The 21,415-nt window shown below is 41.3% G+C and overlaps 3 long non-coding RNA genes across 3 annotated transcripts in view; 1 reads left to right on the forward strand and 2 right to left on the reverse strand.

Moving 5' to 3' along the window:
• LOC309364312 overlaps positions 1 to 21,415 on the reverse strand; it is a 768,778-nt gene that overhangs the window by 651,474 nt on the left and 95,889 nt on the right. The gene's annotated exons all lie outside the window — the stretch shown is intronic.
• Positions 192 to 18,029, reverse strand: LOC309364315. The gene is made up of 2 exons (XR_014165820.1): positions 17,940 to 18,029; positions 192 to 425 (listed from the first exon to the last, which is right to left on the reverse strand). It is a non-coding gene; the product is annotated as an uncharacterized lncRNA (long non-coding RNA).
• LOC309364306 overlaps positions 16,371 to 21,415 on the forward strand; it is a 53,661-nt gene continuing 48,616 nt past the window's right edge. Inside the window, exon 1 of the long non-coding RNA XR_014165812.1 lies at positions 16,371 to 16,472. This is a non-coding gene — a long non-coding RNA (uncharacterized lncRNA). The remainder of the gene's footprint in view (positions 16,473 to 21,415) is intronic.

A 21,415-nucleotide genomic window follows, 5' to 3' on the forward strand; every position in this document is an offset into this window, starting at 1 on the left:
GGCAGGTGGTTTCATTGCCTTTTTCTCAAGCTAGTACTGTGACTGCCTGGAAATGTACCTCAAATGAGGATGTGAGCATTGCCTACACAAAAAGGAAACGGGATGATGAGAGTGACTAAAGAGCAATTACTCACTCTTCTCCAAAGTACAAAAGCAAGGATGAAATTGACTGGCAGCAGATTTCAAGGAAATAAAAGGAAGGAGGTTTGTTTATTCTAGCATTCATTGCCAGCGGATATTGTGAGGAGTAGTGTTACGGTTGGATTTAAAAGCAGTGTGAAAGGTTCATTGAGAACAGGTCTCTCAAAGATGCTTTGCCAAGATGATCAGGAATATGACCTCATTTTAAACAAGCCTTGAGCTCTTGTTCATTGGAAGGGACATGGCAAAGCTCTCCTGGTTCAACTTGCTGCATGCTTTCTCCACTCCAATATACATAAATATGTCTTAGTGAATCTGGTTAACCCAAGTGGGGGTTGCAAGAAATGATGCACCTTGCAGAGTGCTTCTGTTCAAGAAGTCCATCCTAACCTGGTTTTCTATTCCCAGGCTCCCTCTGCTCCCCAAACATTCAGTCGTCATTCTCTGGCCACATAATGCAGTCTTCATTCAGCTGTAAATGGGTTTCCCCAACTCCCATCCCTTTGGGGGGGGGGGATTATATACTAAATATTTTTTCGTACTTCTGCACGCTTGTGGGTTTGCTGGCATGATGATGGTGCCATAAAAATCACTATTAGCAAATACAAGTGGGAATGCTGCTGTGTATAGTGTTTCTGTTCAGGATTCCAACCATTTCACTCCACCCCCCTCCCCAGCTTCCTGTTTCTTTTCCCATCAGCATCCCATGGCAATCCAGCAACCAGCTGAACAAAATCTGGGTCTTGATTCAGGCACATGGCACACATTTAACTCTTTCCCACCAAAATAAATGGGAAATTAAAATGCCACACGTTAGCTGTTTCATGCCCAAGATTTGCTCAACGCTCAAATTCTGGCTGCATCAGTCAGAATTTGCTCTTCACTTTACTGGAACAAACTACCCAATGAAAGGTCTGTGCACTATTAGGGACATTAAAAAAATTAACAAGATCTGACATTATCAAAGCTATTCTTTTGCTTACAGCAAGTATAAATGATGTGTTTTCAGTCTTTCAAGCTTAATTCATTCAGACATTAAGCTACTGAAAAGCCTTTACTCCACAGCGACACATGCTTATTTTTTTTATGAAGATGTTGAACGCTGACAATAGCAAAACACCATATCATTTTTTCAATTCTTATTGTACTGTTTGTTGAAGGCAAAAGCTGCAAATTTATTCATTTCCCTGTGATCTTCAGAGGAAGGGCGGCATATAAATTTCATAAACAAACTATAAACAAAAAAGACACCTTCAGCAAAGTGTTGCACTATTCAAGTCAGACCCCAACCCTATTCCATAATATTCAATCCAATCTATCCCCCCCCCCAACAATCAGTCAGCATTCCATGGCTACTGAGCATGGCTGACCTCATAGGGCTGCCCCCTCCTACCTTAGGGTTTTATACTTTTGCAAAACTTGGGGTTGGCCCAATGCTGCTGATCCTCTAGTGCAGGGGTCCTCAAACTACAGTCTGTGGGCCACATCTGGCCCACCATGTTCCTGAACCCGGCCTGCCCGGCAAATGCAGAACCTGCCACTGTCTAACGGGTCTACGCGTGCAGGGTCTACGCATGCAGGGACCAGAACTGATGTCAGGAACCCCATGTGAGGCGATTGCTACACATGCAGCGTGGAGGAGAGGAGAAGAGAAGAGGGTGGGGGGCGTGAGCGAGCGAAGTGGAAAAGAAAGGAAGGAAGAAGACGGTAAGTGACATCACAGGTGCCATCATGAGGAGCCTTTTGCTGCCATTCGGAGAGGGAAGGGAAGGGAGGTTAAAAAACACGCGCGCACTCATCTGCCCATTCTTTTGGCTCAAAGGAGCACTTGGCTGGGCTTGTGGTGGCTGCCCTCCCAGGTGAGGGAGACCGGGGCGGGCCTAGCCTAGCCTGCGCTGCGCTGTGAAGGACGGCTTTTACTTTTACCTCAGCCAAGGCGCCATTCTCATTTCTCTCTCCCCACCCCCCATGCAGAGGTTTATTAGTATTTTGTGAAGTAGCAAACAAGAAAACAGAACATCACAAGAAATCAAACAAGGTTATACTCAACATAGACAATTGTCCTCCTCAGATTGTGAGGTATTTCCGCCTTCTTCATGAAGCTGAGTAAGACCAGGGGAGGACTCTTTGACAAATATGGAACCAGATATTGTCCATCTCAATGGCTAAAAGCAGGCCCATTCTTCCCATTGAAATACTTATAGGTTTATGTTGATTTAAACCATTCTTCATTTTAAATATTGTATTGTTTTTCCTGTTGTTGTTTTTTGCACTACAAATAAAATATGTGCAGTGTGCAAAGGAATTTGTTCATATTTTTTTCAAACTATAGTCCGGCCCCCAACAGTGTCTGAGGGACAGTGAACTGGTCCCGTTTAAAAAGTTTGAGGACCCCTGCTCTAGTGCGAGGATCCTGCCATTTTTGCCTCATAAGCAAAAGTGTTCACTTCTGAACATCAGAAAAAGAAGAAGCTATTATTAGTGTACCTAAGCGAAAGTTTATCAAATTTTACTAAAGCTTCTAACTTTGTCTTCTAGGATTTTGCTGTAGTTTGTTCCAAAAGCTTCAGGGACACAGAGGTACTCGTATTCTGAGAACTTTCATTAGCTTGTCCGATCTTAATTCAGTAGCTACTGAAAGCCTTCACAGTTTCTCCCAGTTCCTGTTCAACGAGTTTCCATTCACTGTGTTTTAAAGTGTGATTATAAACAGCTCTCTTGATTATTTGTTTTATGTAACTGTTCTAGAGCTTCTGATTGCTTCCTTGATTAGGAGCTTGATTGTATTATTGGTTTTTGAGTATCATAAAAAGGGAGTCAGATGTTGGCTGCCATTCAACACTTTTATTGCTATTTTTTGTGTTTCCCCTTTGAGATACAGTATTACCTCCAAGTTCAAAAAGTAGGTTGTACATTTTTACAAAGAGAACTGCCACCCCTCTCCCAGTTCATCTGCTACAATGTTCTGCATTAAATCCACACAATGCTTTTTGAGTTCTGCAAATGATTTTAAATGTTTACATGGAACATGTGTTCCCAATCCCTTGGGTCATAACTTTGAACAAGACATTTACCACCTACTCCGATGATGATGATGACTTATTAGACACTTGTTACCCAAAGACCTACAAGTAACTGACCAATATGTATGATTGGATGCTACTGCAGTATCAAACCATGTGTGTATTTCAGTGTAATGACGCTAGTAAGTCACAGCTTTCACCCTGATATCAGTATTTCAATGTAAAAATCCCCACAATGCAGTATTATTGCTATTCTTAATGACCTCAAGTTAGAGTTTTTGACATCCAGAATGTCCTGGTACGATGGCTGAAAATAACAACACACCGCTTGGAATTAAATTATAGTTCTTTGTTCTGGATTTCAGGTTGAAAGGAGGGCTTACTGAAGTGGTTGCATGCAGAGATACCAAAGAAGGATGTCAAAAAAACCCCCAGAGCTCTAGTGCTTTATTAAGGAAAAGGTGTAGACGTTTTATTTATTGAGGAACTCATGTTAGTGATTTACTGTAATCATTTCATTATTGTGTCCTGTTAAATAATATGTAATAATAATACCCCCACCAATTTTGTTAGTCCTGTCATTTTTAAAAACTTATGTGTGTACAATTTTGTAACATGGAAATAATTTAATAAATAAATAAATTATGCATCAAGTTTAAAAACCTACAAAATGGTTAAAAGCAACGACCATCAAAATTTAACACATCAATACATAAAACAAAACACCACCCTTCACATATAACAAACAAAAACGTACACCCCTGTTTCCTGTTAACTGGGGGGAGCTGCAAAGGCATACAGGAGGAAGAGAGAGGTCTGTCCCTGCCCACTATCCTAGTGCCAGCAGCTTTCCTCTAAGAGAATATCATGCTTTTCTGAGATGTGCCCTGAGGGTGGTAGTGGGGAAGCACTGCAGTTCCATCAGCAACATATGCAAAGATGACATCAGAAGACCATAAAACAAAACAAGAAACTCACCACCTGCATGAAATTTTCCCCATCTCTTTCCTAAACATAAAAGGCCATGCATTACCAATACATTGCATCATTTCAGAAATGCAAGGTGAGACATACAATGGCATGGCAGGCTGGCATTTATCGCCTAGGAAAAAGGCTTTGTATCTGCACTCATTATTTTAGCTGAATGGTTGTAAGCATATACCCAAGATATCTTAAGTGCCAATTTTAAAAGGTAAACTCTAAATTTGATGAAATTGCATTGAGTTACATGATAGTGCATGTATCATATAAGGGACATACATTAGAAATCAGCATGGGTTATGGTTTCCTCGTGAGTGTATATGCTCAGCAGCAAATCAATGCGTCCTTGTGCAAAATGTTATGCAGCATTTAAATGGCTTAGTCTTTTTCTGCTGATCTTTGGGATCTCCAAATAGCTTTCCAAATCTCCAGGATATCAGGGCAAGCTAGTTTGGAAAACAGAATGGTTGTTTGGCGTCCTTCTTGTCTTATTTTGTCTGAGCTGGGCTTGCCCATTCCTAATTGTTCCTGGCAAAATGGGACACAGCATGCTCAGAATTAGTTAATGGAGCATGAAATCTTACCTGCAGATGCTGTGAATCCAGCAAGTGGATGTAAGCTATCAATCAGGTCCAAGAGCAGCCTGCTTCGTTGCACATTCTCAATTGTTTGTATTCTTGCTTGCAACATTCACATCACCCTTATCATCCAGGGACTGGTGAGCTTGGATAACTCATTGTATGCATTTTTCTGAGGGTTGTATTCCTGCCCCGTCCCCCCATTCTTTTTCTTTTTGGTAAGCCACTTCCACATTATATGAATAAGCTTTTCAATCAAGCCTGCTCCTCTCGATAAGAAATAAAACTGGGGGAGAGCCCATCTTTAAAAATGTATATATTTATAAAGCATTCAGTAAACGCACAGTTTTTCTGGGGACAACTCTATTACACCTTGTTATTTTTAATACTGGAGTTTTTCCTGTTTCAAATGGCATGATAAACATATCTATCCTTCCTTGTTAATTCTGATTATATGTCATGTTTGAAGTCTAAAATGCAGAATTGCACCTGTCCTGTTCAGCTTCTGCAATTGTGAACTGCTTTTTGTTACCTCCATAAAATTTGAAAGACGTTTTATAAGGATACTAATTTTGGACCTGGTACTTCAGAACTTCTCAGTTCTATGATGTTATCCCATGGGCAGCTGGCCTCAGGTATCTTAGCTGACTAGACAAGGTTCATATACTTTAGGTGTGATGACAGGACAGGGATAGGAATCAATTTAAATATTTATTATTCATAAAAAATTAACCACTGTGGGCAACTAGTTGTGTTCTTACTTGGTGCATACCAACAACATAACATCAGGGCAGGAGGAAAATACTACTGCTGTAACTGTGGCCATTTGTAAGTTTGCAAATTAGCTGAAGATAAATGTGATTGTATGTCAAATCAAGTCACATCTCCCTGTGTTGTGTTGCCAACCCTCTCTACCATATTCTTCTTATTTGATTGCTATGGAAGGAGGTAGTGGTTCCTGTACAAAAAAAATGGAAAGTAACATGCCTTGGGCCTCTGAAGAACACAACATAGAATCTGTCAGATGTATACTTGTTTTGTATTTACTTGAAAGGTAATCTCTTTTTAGAAAATAGGTAGGCACGTTAAGTGACCTAAGTTTCAAAACACATATTTGGCAAATACCTTGCAAAAGGTTTTTTTTTTAAGCCAGGTGTTTTAGGCTAGCACTTAATAAAAAGCCTGTACACATAATTGCCACGATGAAAACCCACTTAATAAATACAAGCAAAGTTTGTATGGTAAAGCAACACTACAGCAGGACCACTGGGATTCTACCAGCCAATTCTGATACACTTGCATGGTAGTGTCTCACCCCACTGTCCTGAGTGGTACAGGTTTTACAGTGCAATCTTATTTAGAAGCCTCCCTGCATCCAATGTGGCTTACTCTCTATTAGTATGTGAATATTGGGTTGCAGCCTTCGTTTTTTTCCAAAGAAGCCGAGACCACTGGAGACTTATGCTGCTTTTGTAATGTCTGTTATCCTAGATCTAGTATACTCTGTAGAACATACTGAAAACAACTGAAAACAGAGTTCTAAGGCAGACAACACAACCAATAATCACGCATCGCATTGCCAAAGAGCAATTGCTCTTTGCATTGCTTCACTTCAAAATGAGCAAAGCCAGGCCCACCGGGAACAGGGGTACTCCTGCTCCTTCTGCTGAGTGGAGCTCTTTGGCTTCTGCCCCAAAGTCCTGCCCTGACACTGCTTTCAAAGCATTAAAAAATATAACTAGTGTAAAAGGGAGCAGAGTGAGAGCACTCTATACCCACCTTCTGTCCAAAAGTGCTCCTACTAGTGCTACATATCTCTGGGGATCCAAAATTCCAAGATTTTTCCAAGGATTCCAAGTGACCTCACAGTCGGATGGCTCGGGAGGTTGGAGTGGTCCAGAATAGGTAGGTCAGCTTGCCATCCTCCCCACCCCAAGGAAAGGTTAAGGGGATTGGTGAATAATGACCTATATACTATTAAAAACAGGGTGTACTGAAATATTCTTCCATATCGGGGGGGGGGGGGCAACATGAGAACAGGCCCTCTCTGCAGTGGCTCCCCATCTATGGAATGCTCTCCCCAGGGCAGTTCGCTTGGCGCCTTCATTATACACCTTTTCCTTTTCAACCAGACCTTAGGTTGATTTGATTGACATCCTATGCCCTTTTAAAATGTGTTTTTTTGGGGGGGCTATTGGGTTATTGTTTTATTTTTATTAGGTATTTTGAGGTTTTATGTTAATTTTATTCTGTGACCCCTGAGTATAGGGTGGCATATAAACTCAATAAATAATAATAATATCCACTCCATCACCCAATTTTTAAAAAAAGGGTTTCCAGATAGAAAGGTTGAGTCTATAATAGTAATCTAAGTGATAGTAATGTAAAGGCCCATTGCTTGGCCCTCCCTGCTGCAATTGCTATTGGCAGAAGAGTACCTTTCCCTAGCTTTGAATTCCACTTTCTGTTGGCATTCATGGTCTGTAATAGCATGCCAGAATCACCTTGCAGGAATGGCAGTAGTATTAGGTATGCTTCACTGGCTAGCTGAGCTCTGAAGTCTCCAATTTATTGCTTCACAGCACAATGTATGACTGGAAGCCTCAATATTCTGGCCAAGGAACTCTGTTTTTAGGAATCTTAGGCGTCTTTATTTCCACACAATACTCTTCTAATGTCTTTGGAAACATTTGGGTAATACAGATCAGCATCATATACACAAATGGTATGGAAAATGTAGAAAACATTCAACAATCCTTATGTTGTTTCCATGTAAAGTAACAATATGGAAGGTGGGGAAGGAGAGGAGTAGGAATTGGGATATAGTTTATCTGGATGACCAAAAATGTGAGATAAGCAAGATTCAGACAACTGGGACCATGGGTTCCATGAGGTGTGCGTGGCCCTGGCACCAAAATTTGTGGGTGCCTGGCCCCTTCATGGGGAATTTTATGGGTGCTCAGGCACCCAGGGCCCCAGGGAGTTGGCACCTATGAGTTACACTGTGTGGGAGGATATTATTATGTATTTTAGTAATGATTATTACTGTGAATATGATGAAGTGCTTTCTGCATTTATGTTAGTTATCATCACAGCAACACCATGTGACAAATCACTAAGTTTGGGTTTATCTCTCTCTCTCTCTCTCTCTCTCTCTCACACACACACACACACACACACACACATATATATATATATATATATATGCAGGTTTTGGTGTCCTCGGGTGTCTTCCCGTGTAAAAGTTGGGGTGTCTAGGCGACGTTTCGACGAGGTCTCACTCGTCATCTTCAGGCTGGTGCTTTCGGCTTCTTGTTACTGGAACAGAGCAGGATCTCAGTGTTTGAGTTCCTATAAATACTGTTGAGGGGGTGTGGTGTATAGCCTCCAATGTTCTGGGCAGAGAGGAAGTTCCCAGGCTAGTGTGCCTTTTCTTCTTTTGTTCCTTAATTACTTGAGGGATATCTTGAGTGATTTCTTGGGTGATATCCTGAGTACCACTTAGGTGGGTCATTAGGTGTGGATTAGTTGCTAAAGTCTTTGTGTCTTGACCTCTTGAACTTTGTGAAGAGTTTTTCTGAGAAGATGGCTGTACTGCACTTAGTTGTGCTCTGGCTTGGCTTCGTGTATAGGGGCGAGCTGTGGTTTTGTGGCCTGTGTCAGCCAGATCTGTGTAGGGATTGCAGGGGGGTGCAGCATCCGGAGGTGCCACCATGGTTTGGCTACTGGATGGTGTCTGTAATTTATCTGTGGAGAGGGTCTGGGTTTGGGTCTGGTGTGGTTGATTGGTGATGGCGTTCTGTGTGCCTCTGGATCTGGTGTCAGTTTTTGTGGGGAGGGCTAATTTCCAGATGTCTGGCAAGCGGGATGTGTCGTCACGCTTGTTCATGTTGTGAGGGTGTTTCTCTATCTCGATGGCTTCCATGATTATTCTCTTGTGGTGATGTTCCATGTTAAAGAGCAATTTGGAATCTGCAAAATTAATTTCGTGTCCTGTTTCTTTCATGTGTTGGAAAAGAGAGGAAGTTTTTTCTTCCTTTTTGACGGCATTCTTGTGTTCTGCGATACGTGCATTTATTCGTCTGTTTGTTTGTCCAATGTACGTGGCTGGGCAGACTTTGCAGGGTATTTCATACAAAGTCTGCCCAGCCACGTACATTGGACAAACAAACAGACGAATAAATGCACGTATCGCAGAACACAAGAATGCCGTCAAAAAAGAAGAAAAAACTTCCTCTCTTTTCCAACACATGAAAGAAACAGGACACGAAATTAATTTTGCAGATTCCAAATTGCTCTTTAACATGGAACATCACCACAAGAGAATAATCATGGAAGCCATCGAGATAGAGAAACACCCTCACAACATGAACAAGCGTGACGACACATCCCGCTTGCCAGACATCTGGAAATTAGCCCTCCCCACAAAAACTGACACCAGATCCAGAGGCACACAGAACGCCATCACCAATCAACCACACCAGACCCAAACCCAGACCCTCTCCACAGATAAATTACAGACACCATCCAGTAGCCAAACCATGGTGGCACCTCCGGATGCTGCACCCCCCTGCAATCCCTACACAGATCTGGCTGACACAGGCCACAAAACCACAGCTCGCCCCTATACACGAAGCCAAGCCAGAGCACAACTAAGTGCAGTACAGCCATCTTCTCAGAAAAACTCTTCACAAAGTTCAAGAGGTCAAGACACAAAGACTTTAGCAACTAATCCACACCTAATGACCCACCTAAGTGGTACTCAGGATATCACCCAAGAAATCACTCAAGATATCCCTCAAGTAATTAAGGAACAAAAGAAGAAAAGGCACACTAGCCTGGGAACTTCCTCTCTGCCCAGAACATTGGAGGCTATACACCACACCCCCTCAACAGTATTTATAGGAACTCAAACACTGAGATCCTGCTCTGTTCCAGTAACAAGAAGCCGAAAGCACCAGCCTGAAGATGACGAGTGAGACCTCGTCGAAACGTCGCCTAGACACCCCAACTTTTACACGGGAAGACACCCGAGGACACCAAAACCTGCATTCCTGTACCCGTGAAAATCTACGAAAGCATATATATATATATATATATATATCACTTCCCACTACAAAAAGTCCCAAAGTGAATTGAAACCAGAGCAAATATACAACAATGAAAGTACATAAGCATGATAAAACACAGCTGACTACAAATACTCAATAACTGATGCCACCTAAGCCCTTTTTGTTGTACTGGTGAGGGAAAGGGACATGGACTGAAATGCCACTAGGCAAGTGGATGGCTGTTTAAGAAAGACGTGTGGGCTCAAAACTGCCATGTCTAAATCCTCTCCACAAGACCGCAGTAACTCTCAGTGCTTTGAGTGATGATGGTAATTCTGCCCGCAGGATTTAAATTGCAAGAAAATAGTCATAAATAGTACCCAGCTCTAATGACCACATTCCTTATTTTGGTATCCTTTACAAGCCCTTTCTTTTCAATTGATTTAAAGAATATTTACAGTTTCATTTTATACAAATTGTTCCTCTTTTAACTTTCTAGAATTCTAAAATATTGCTTTACATTTATTTTCACTTTGATAAGAATCAAAGCCCACTCAAAGCTAGTTGAAATATGGCAAATTCCAGATTCTCGGGAACTGTGGGAGGGATTTCACAGAATATTTTCTGGGGAGAGAAACAGAATTCTTCAAAAGTTTGGGAGGAGGGCAGAGACACAAAAAGAAAATCTGGGTCAAAATTTATCATGTATGTTCTCCTGTAGAGGGGAGAGGGGAAGAGTCTACAAAGGATATGTTTTTCCTGTCTGTAGCTTATTTTAGACCTGTCTCCACCACCACCACCTGTCTGCTCGTGAGTCCCTTCCAGGTCAAAGTCAATGGCAGACAAGAATATAGAGTTGAATATAAATATAGTCCCTCATACTTTGTGGGGACTTTGCTAGCTTACTGATAAACGCCACAAACCTTACCAACAAAGTCTACAACTCTTCCAACTCTTTCCCTGTCACGGTGTTTGGTCTTGTATTACAGCATAAAAAGTCTCCTTTTTGAAAGGGACAAACCCCCCACTAAAGCATAAGAAGGAACATTTGCAGCGCTTCAGTAGGCCACTTTTTGTATTGTGTACAGGTGTGGTAAATGCCAAATCAATAAGACTTCAAATTACAATTGACTTTTTTAAAAAAATTGAACAAACTGCTTTGAGATAGTTTTAAGGAAAAATGACACTGCTTATTTTCACCAAGAATTATTTTCATTGCATCCGTCTCAGGCTGTACTATATTTTAAGGTTACACGGTGAGTCATTTCGTAAACTACTAATGCTCTCTCTGCTTCTATAATATTCTGTTACAACGTTCCAGCCTTACACCTGCATGCCAAAATTATGTCAACCGCATGAAAGAGGGAAATGGGGATTCTGTTTCAATAACTGAAAAGAAGCCAACGTTGTAATTGCTACAGAAACTTTAATTAGAAATCATTAACTGTTGATAATGCTTTTTAAAGACTGAAGGCATTACTTTTGGTGAACCACAGCATCCAGTTGTGTCATTCACATTCTAGACAAGCTTTTAGATTTTGTTCCACAGAAATTAAGGTGACAGCATAAAAGCCAACAATATCTATTTTCTAGTTTTCAATTTCTTACTTTGCAGAGCTCTGATTTGCCAATGCTCTTCAGTTAACTAGATTCTATTTCCTAAAAACCAAGGGTGGTATCTAAATAGCAGGGTTTTGAGAAAGTTCTTGTCAAAGCTTCTACAAACTTTTCTGCAAACGCTGCACATTGCTACTGAAAACTTATTTTGGCTCTCAAAAAACATCTTTCCTATCTGTTATTTTTATTTATCTATGAATCATCTTTTAAGTGTGTGTCAAGGTGATTTACAAACATAATTAAAACAGCTAAAAATAGTTTTAGTATAGAAAATAACTGAAAATAGGTTTAACAACAATGCAAAATGAACATTTAGGAACCGCCCTGAAATCTATGGGTATAGGGAAGTATACGAATTTAATAAATAATCATCATCATAAAGGCACAGACCTTTTTATCCAGATATATCTGAGGCAAATCCTAAAGCTATTAGCAATGCTAGTTAAATTATCAATAATACCTAATTTCAAATGCATTCGGCGATAGAAAACTTCATTGGAATCCATTTAATTCTAAGAGAAGTCATTGTTAATCAAAGTGTTAGGGCATGTCTTGGTTAATCTAATTTATGGGGAAATATGGGTAGAATTCAATATACTGCTAAGAGTGCTATGGAGTGCTATGCAAGTAGGGAATGAAATTTGTTCTCAGAACAAATTGTTTCTCCCTCTTCTCCCTCTGTGTGCTCTTTGTGCACTCCGTAATACAGTTACAGGTTTTTCCCCAACCTATGTGACCGATGTGATTATACATGCCTAACTAGTGTGAGATATAAACAAAGAAACAAATAATCCACAACTCTCTTAAAATACACAGTTGTTCTGCTTTGCAACTGAATATTTTTTTTAGGGGGGAGGGAGACTTTGAACCTTGCTGTGATTAGGGTTTCCAGGTCAGGAACCTCCCAGATCCTGGGATTTCAAGACCCAACCTTGACACCTAGGGGCATGCCCTGATTATTTTTCGCTGAGCTCCCTCCTACTACTGAGCCCTGGAGAAGAAGGTTAATTGGGAGACATTAACTGACTGGTGGGAAGAGGGAAGAACTGCCTCTTCCCGAGTCTGTGCAATATACATCCAGTTTTTGCCGGCCAAAGTTTGCAAGCTGCATGCATTGTCTCCATAAGAAATAAATAGAAGTACTCTTCCCCATCTGAAGATTCAAATCCTCCCTCTGCCACTGGGAAAGGGGGAGGGCAAGCAAACCAGGAGACTTCAGGTCAGCCCTAGAGGTCTGGCAACCCAGCTGTGAATTTCACTCATCCTGCTGGCCTGCTTTGTCATCCTATTTTCCCTGAAGCTGGAATCAGATGCAATCTTATACTCCTCTACTGCAAAATAAGCTCTATTCAGTTCAGTTGGGTTTACTCCCACCATATATGTGCATATGATTGTAGCCTCACCCATTTGTTGTAGGTTTTGGATTGTGGATCTTTGGGCCCTAAACATACATGGGTAATTTAGATTCAATTAGACCTGAAATCATTGCTGAATGAGCAGTTCTTTGTAGCACTCTACAAAAAAAACAGGGACGCGGGTGGCGCTGTGGGTAAAACCTCAGTGCCTAGGACTTGCCGATCGCATGGTTGGCGGTTCGAATCCCCGCAGCGGGGTGCGCTCCCATCGTCCGGTCCCAGCGCCTGCCAACCTAGCAGTTCGAAAGCACCTCTGGGTGCAAGTAGATAAATAGGGACCGCTTACTAGTGGGAAGGCAAACGGCGTTCCGTGTGCTGCGCTGGCTCGCCAGATGCAGCTTGTCACGCTGGCCACGTGACCCGGAAGTGTCTGCGGACAGCGCTGGCTCCCAGCCTATAGAGTGAGATGAGCGCACAACCATAGAGTCTGGCAAGACTTGCCCGTATGGGCAGGGGTACCTTTACCTTACAAAAATATACCATGTCGTTTCACAAAAGTTTTCTTCCCTCGTGAAAGAGTTTTGCATTTTTTCTGTCTCATTAGCAAGCTGCTTTAGAGTTGTTGTTTTGTTTGTTTGTTTGTTTAGAATTTCAGTGGATACAAGTGGTTTTGACTTACTTTACTGTTGCAAGGAGACCAATCTCTCTCTTTCCCCCTCTGTGTGTGTATCTTTCTCCAGTGCTCTGCAGCCTCCCCTGCTGCCCATGCTTCATGGTCCAGAAAAGCCCATGGTAGGAGTTACCTAATGAAATCTTCCCTGGAATTTGTTAAATCCTGGGAAACTGGGAGGCTGTCTACTAACTGCCTGACATAAGTGTGCTCACTGATTTTGTTTGAAGGAAAGGCCTTCCTTTTACTGGCAAAAAATCTTTCTGCGAATATTTATTTAAAAGCAGAAAGCAAAATGAGCCTGTCAGCTGCTCAGTAAGTGATCTCTCAACTTGGATGGTAAAGGTGAAGGACCCCTGGACAGTTAAAATTCAGTCAAAGAGGACTATGGGGTTGCGGTGCTCATCTCGCTTTCAGGCCAAGGGAGCCAGCATTTGTCCACAGACAGATTTCCAGGTCATGTGGCCAGCATGACTAAACCACTTCTGGCGCAACGGAACACCATTTCAGAAACCAGAGCGCATGGAAATGCCGTCCCGCCACACTGATAGCTATTTATCTACTTGCACTGGCATGCTTTCGAACTGCTAAGGTTGGCAGGAGCTGGGACAGAACAATGGGAGCTCACTCCATCGTGCGGATTCAAACCGCTTCTGATCAGCAAGCCCAAGAGGCTTAGTGGTTTAGAACACAGTGCCATGCGTGTCATGCTTACACCAACTTGCATGCTTACAGTAAAGCCCAGTGTAGGACATGTGGTTTTGAGGAAACAGAGTGCAGACCACTGGAGTGATGATTTGTGTGATGAAAAACAAAACCTCTTGGTCACTTTGAAGGTAAGCACATCAGCAGACCCAGGAGAACGTTGCTCATTCGCCCTTCCCCTTTTGATATTGTCTGAATGCAATTTCTTTTCTCATTAATTGATGAATTGATGGATAATGAGATGGTTAAATTAATGCAGGATTATTTTTTACCAGGTTGCTAGTTTTGGGTACTTAGGTCTCTTCTTTGCCTTCTCTTGTTGTTTTCAATACAGATGTTTGTTTTTCTCTCCCCCTAAAGATATAAAGCTGAGAATCTGAAATGTCCGTTTCATACTTTCCAGGTTTTCTCCAGATGGATGATATTGGAAAGAAGATAGGCAATTTTTGAGCTTGTCATGCTTAGAAAAGAAATTATTTGTGAATTTGAAGTCATTTGAAGTCGACAAATAAGTGCCGGCTTTTCCTCTCCTGATGCTCCTGTCAGTACCTTAGAAGCATCGCTAGGCAGACATTGTCAGATATTATGATGTCTGTCTCTCGTCTCCTAGAAGATTGCTTTATTTCTGGCTATTTGTCAAAATGATTTGTGGCCTTATTAAAGTACTTGGATCAGTACCAAATTCTACAACTGAGCTGTATTTTGTTTGTTTTTTCATTTTAAAACAAAAATAGTTTTTTTCTTTTTTAAAAAAACTTTTCTGTGAATAAAGGATATTTCATTCTTGATAATGAAAATGTAATAATTTCCCATGTCATTTTGTTGACTGTTCTTGTCAATGTAGATAAACAGTGGGGGGAAATCATTAAAAGTCAGCAGACCTAAGTCATTTTGGCTATCAAAAGATGGCCACAATTGTTAATAGTATTATTTAAAATAAAATAATAATAATAATAATAATAATAATAATAATAATAATAATATATGTACTGTATAACAGTCAACTGCTTCTCCAAAGGATGCTTTCATATATACTTGGGTCTAACTTCTTATTCTCCTCCTTTAGTCTCATTTTGTCTGCTGGTATTTGAGGCACCTTCAAAGCAGAAATCAGTAATGTGCTGGTAAACTAACTCAAATGTAATGAAGGTAAACTAACTCAAATGTAATGAAGGTTGTTTCCAGGGAGGGGCTTTATAGCACAATTATGTTACTTTTGTACCTCTTCAACCAAGGAAAACTGCATAGAGCTTTTCTCTCACCCTCTGCCTTGTGGTCAAAAAAAGATACAGAATATCTCCCTCCCTCCCTCTTTTACATGCACAAACATACATACACCCCCCCTAAAAAAACACCCAGATTCAGAAACAGCAGCACCCATATGAATAATGTGTTGTTTTCATTGTCTTAGGATGGGCGATCATAGACCTGCCCTGCCGTTTTTCTTTTATTGCTTTTGAGTGCTGTCCTGTTTCAGTCCTGCTAGTGATTTTTATGATTGGCTAAGCAGAGGAGATCTAGAAAGGATCTCAGCCACTAAAAATGGATTGATATGTTTGTAGGTAGCAGGAGAAAGACTAAACCACACAGCTTTGGACGTTTTGGAAGTTAAGAATCCTGGCAGGGCTACACCCCACTTTGTCCATAAGAGGGGACCCCCCTGCAGATATTGGTTTGCATTTTAAAAGTGAGTTTTTAAAAAATGAATCAAGGAACAAACTTGTGCTTTAAGAGCAACCCATTGCACTTGCAAGATAACTAAGGGGGGAGGGGTTAGTTTAGGTTGAGCCTTAATGAAAACCTACCTAACTTGCACTTCATGAACCAAGGCACAGCTATCATTTGAAATTTACGCAATGATGTTCTTCAATAAAAAGATACATATATTTGGAGGACTGGATGAGGGCCAACAAACCAAGCCTGAACACTGGTACAACAGACTTTGTGGGTGTGTGGTCCCCAGACTCAGAAGTTGGGAAGTTCACCAGTCTGAGTGGGGTTTCATTCCTTCTGAAGGAAGTGTGTGTGTGTACTTTGGGGGTGTTCCCAGACCCACCTCTGTACCTGGAGGCTTAGGTGACCTCTGTGGCAAGGAGTACCTATTATCAGCTTAGTTTGGTACATCAGCTACATCTTTTCCTGTGTAATAGCTTAGCCACTGTGATTCATGCATTGGTAACCTCACAAATGGACTACTGTGTCATAGTCTCATTGCTGAGCAGCATCATGCGAGGCTCAGTGTAGTGGGAGGCCAGCCAGCCAGAAGAGTCTCTGAGGTCAGTATCCAAAGGAGTCCAGGGGTCAGGGAATCTGAAGGTCATGGAGTCAAGGCTCAAGCAGGAAGTAGCAAGGTAGGACCCAGAAGTGCAAATGACTGCTGCTGGAGGCTCTGCTTAAGAAGGCTGAAGCCAGCTGGTTCTCATCAGCATCTTCTCTGTGTTCTTGAAGGCCGGTGAGTTGCAGGTGGAGTCACTCCACCTTCTCCCCCTTCAGGCTGCTGTTCAGCAGGCAAAGCTGACTCCTGGCTCATGAAATACTGTAATGCACTCCATGTAGGGGTTCCTTTAGGATTGATCTAGAAGCAGCTACTGCAAAATGCTGTAGCCAGGTTATCGAGTTGAGCATCTGGATGTGCACATATTACAGCTGTGCTCAGGGAACTGCTCTGCCTGCTGATCAGCTATAAGGTCATGTTCAAGATCTTATGAAGCCCTAAACAACTTGGGCCCAGGTTACCTGAAGGGCCACATGTCCCTGTGCAGACTTGTAAAATCGCTTCGATAAATCTAATTGTGATTCTACAGAATATTACTGTTGCCATCAAGCTACACTAACAGACTGGCACTAAAAGCATAACTTAAGAACCTGCTTAGAACAAAGGTCTACATTAAATTCCGTAGCACAGGTTTAGCTTAAAAATAGCAATCCAGACAACATACATGTTGGAGAACTTCGTTAACTAGATCTAATGCCCTCTGATCCAATCCCAGGAATTTTTTTTTAAAAAAAATAGTTTTATGGACATCTAATATTTTAAGTTTACAACTGATGGCTATTCTTTTAAAAAAATGTATATAAAAATGTGTTGGTGCTGAACTCTGGTTAAGTGGTTTTGATAAAGCAAGAAGCGCTGCTCATAGTTACAGATTATAGTTCAGTTCATTATGCTAACAACCAAGAATTTCAGTGGCAAAAGAGTCCTAGAAGCAAAATATTTGGCTATCCATTGATAGACTTACATAAAAGCTTATTATCTCACAAATGCATACAAATGTCATCCTTTTCGTTTCTTATAGGATCTGACATGCAGTCAGTTTCTATTTAACTCTGTAGTGAGGAAGATTAGAAGGTAGGAACAGCCACACAGGGTCAGCCCAGTGGATCATCTATCCCATTGCCCTGTGAGCAAGGCCAGAACTGAAGGATTCAGTGTATAGAACTAGAGGTGTTCTCTGTTCCTCACCACATACTCCCAGTGCCCTCGCCACATACTCCCAGCTTCAGTCTCCACTTAATGGAGATGTTCTGAACATTTTGAAGGATTCCTTGGGCATTATTTTAAAAAACCCAAAAACACTTTGTTTATGCTTTTACTTCACATTGTGGCAGACATGAAAGACAGCCAATACTTATCTGTTTCATTACAATGGAAAATTCTAGTTATATATAATTCAGTTTCAAAAAATTACCACACAATAAGCAAACAAGGTTACACTAGTTTATAACACTGGTAGGGACCACCTGGCCTTGGGGTCTAATGAGTCCCAGTTTGGCCCAAAAGTTCATGCCCTCTAAAACCACATTACCACCTGACTCACCGCTGACACAATTGTGACATCAATTCTGGTGCAGGTATGGACACAGCTACCAAGGAACAAACAGGGTGAGCTTAAAGCTTACTGGTGCTGAAAGTGCATCTTCCAAGGAGGTTGCTGTGTTTGTCACCTGACAACATTATGATGTCAGGTGATTGACTGGCAGGTAACAAGTCCCACCCACCCGTCAAAATTGGTCTGCAGGGGGTGGGGAAATTCAGGATCCAGCTCAACAGTTCCCTATCCAGTGCATATGAAAAATCCTGAAATCCAGGGATGGGCAATACTTTTATTCAAACTAACCCAAAGGTAACAAAATAGTGAGCAACCTTTCAAGTTCTCCAGAACACTTTATCAGGCTGGATGGTGAGCAAAGTAGAGATAGTAATGGGTAAAGCAGCTGGTCACAGTCTTAAGATGGCTTGTAGGATGAGGTAGCAGAGTTGATAAAATTAATATATAAAAAGTCAAACACCCTTTCAGTTCCTCACATGGAGTGGTATTCATGCCATTAAGCACTGACATTAAAAATATACAGTATGTGACCCCTATAACCCAAACAACATGCACTAATTTATGAAATGTATTTCAGTAGAACGTATCCTGCCTCAGTTCAGCTGGCCTTCAAGTGCCTTCCATCCTTGTTTTATAATATCTTATTACGAGTTTGTGGGTGTGAGACCCATATAATCCTAGCAAGTGTTAAAAGCTAATCAAGCCAGGCAGTGGTGGACTTTGGTGTCATGGTGCCCTGTGCAAGGCCAAAATTTGATGTGCTCCCAACCCCAGCCCTCTTGCTGCCTTCCCAAAGGCGGGTAAGGAGGTGCCCAGCTTTGGGAAGAAGACTCAAGGCTCTGCCAGGGTCCTAGAGCCCTCCTACTTCCTTCCTAAAGCTGGGAAAGTACTAACTAGGCTTTGGGAAAGAGCCAGGAGGACTCTAGGAGCCTCACACATCCTTCCCAAAGCCCTGTGACCCGTTTACTGGGCACTGAGATGGCGCCCACTCATGTGCACCACTTGCAAAGCCCTAAATCTGCCCCTGAGCCAAGCTAACTTCCTGATGAGGTAACCTCCTGGGCAATTAAGAGAATAAAAAACAGGGGGCTCTGTGCCTGATGAAAAATGTGTGGGGCCCCTCCTCCAACTCTCAGATATTTACAAGGACAAAGCCAGGGAATGAGGGCAATGTGCTGTGATCTGATCTAGTGTAAAAAGCTGAAAGCTTGAAAAGCAGAGAGAGTCATGGCTGATTTCTGCTTGAATCCAAGGCTATAGGCAAACAAGACCCTCCATCATAGGCTCAGGTTGTGTGTGTGTGTGTGTTGTGCGTGCACCATACCTCATAAAGACACCACAGTCTCTGCTGTGCCTCATTTCCAAAAGGTAACATTAAACCTGGGTTAGCGCTTGGAACCCCTGGAATCTCTCACCACTTGGAGATTGGGGTGGCATGCAACACTATTTTGTCGCTCTAACCTTCTGCCAAACAAAACAAAAAGCGCAGTGCATACAAATCTATGATTAGCATTACAAAGAGGGAATAGCATGTAAAATGCTATGTTCTTGGATTGCCTCCCTGGTTGCTAGGAAACAGATGCTTAGACTGCAAATCGCTAGAACCATTCTGATTGGATGGATGCATGGAATTGCTGATTTGTCCGCAGAATCCTTAGGTGTGCATTTTAAATAGTTTACCAAAAACAGCACAGTCTACTGTCCTAAAAATCAATGTTTATATGTACTGCATTCTATCTCTGATATGTTTAAGAATGTTTTAATTGTTTATTGAAGATTTAGCTTAGCTTGATGATGATGATAGAGAAAGCTTCCATAAGATGTGTATAATCCAGGCCATTGTATAGTTGCCAATTATATTTTTTTCTTTTCTTTTACAAAGTAGGGAAGCCAGAATGTGCCCCTGATAGAACAAAGAGGCAGTAGGTACAGAATGGTTTGAAAAGCTTGTTTACACAATATGCTTGGCAACAAAAGCCACTGCAATAGGGTATTGTATAAGTCAAATGGTAAAAGGTACATTTTGGAGAAAAGGTTCTCATAGCAAAAACAGCTGTGCATTACAATATTTCCCCTGGAAATATTCCTTCCCTTGAGGTTTTTTAAAGTCCCTAAAATTTAGTTATTGTCTTTAAAAAATATTATTAAAATAATAAAAAGCCATAATAATAAATGATAGCAATTACAAAGTAATATGATGTGTAACATAAGGGAATGCTTATAAGATATTATTTTTAAAAAATATTGAAAGCATTTACCAGGTCAGAACCATGGGGCCCATGACCTCTTTATGAGTTTCAATATTTCCCGACAAAGTGAAGAGCACTTGAAGACTGTTAGGAGAACACAGAGTAGCCCCAAGAAGATCATTTGCAGAGACTCAGATTACAATTAGCTCTAATAGATAGTTCACTGGCAGGTCGGAACATGGATGTAATTAGCCAGTGAAGGTGACTGGCAGTTAATGTCAGACCAACAGGAAGAAAACATCATTCTACCCTACAAAGCCATATTATTGTTTGTGTGTATTTTGATGGAAGGTGTTTTAAGGGAAATTATCATTCTTGTTATTCCACAAGATTTATGAAGGACAAGATTTCCAGATTGCTAAAATTTCTAGATTGCTAAGATTTCCAGCACTGAAGTGCCCTGGAGGGATATTTGTACTATAACCTTGAATAAAAAGTGGTTCTGATTAGAAACTAATGAGTCTACTGACTGGCAAAGGTATGATTATTTCTATTGAGGCACCAAGGACACAGGCTTTCTTAATACTGACTTTCTTCCTACAATGAAGAGATTATATGCTAAAGAGCCCTGTTCTGTAGTTTTTCTCATTCTGGTGCAATAACCTACTTTCACTGAGTCTCTTTGAGGAACAGGACAGTGTTTCTCAGCTGTTTCTCTACATGATTGATTTTGAGTCTGAAATTGAAGTAAAATACAAGCCACAAAACTCCATTCTGGGCAAAAGATGCATTTCAACTTTGGCTGAGATGCCCTGCCCCTTTTGTGTCTATCGGAAGACATGCCAGTTAATTTCCTTCTGTTCAGAAAAAGAGGCAAAATAATTACAAAAAGGTAGCAATGAGAGAGAACTCAGAAGCTCTGAGAAGTGTAGCCATTGTGAATGCTCAGACTTCTCTGCCAAAGCATGGACCTATTTTAAAACTAAATCCACAAGCCTGGATTTAATCCCTTGATCAGCATTAATCTGCCAGAGTAACATGATATGTAGCTTTGGGTGACATGTCTGGATGTTGGTGAATTCCCAAAGAAACAGAAGCAGAAAATGCTGATGTTTCCTTGTACCATGTCCATAAACAGAAATAAGTCCAGCAAATGTGACTGATCAGTATTTGATGTTGTAATTAGAATTCATGGACACCCAAAGAAGATGAGCGTTGGAAGATTCGGCCGGCCGACAAAAGAAAGTGTACTTCTTCACACTATGGAATTCGCTC

Source organism: Podarcis melisellensis (genome assembly GCF_964234715.1).
Source record: "Podarcis melisellensis genome assembly, chromosome: 2".
Taxonomy (NCBI): domain Eukaryota; kingdom Metazoa; phylum Chordata; class Lepidosauria; order Squamata; family Lacertidae; genus Podarcis; species Podarcis melisellensis.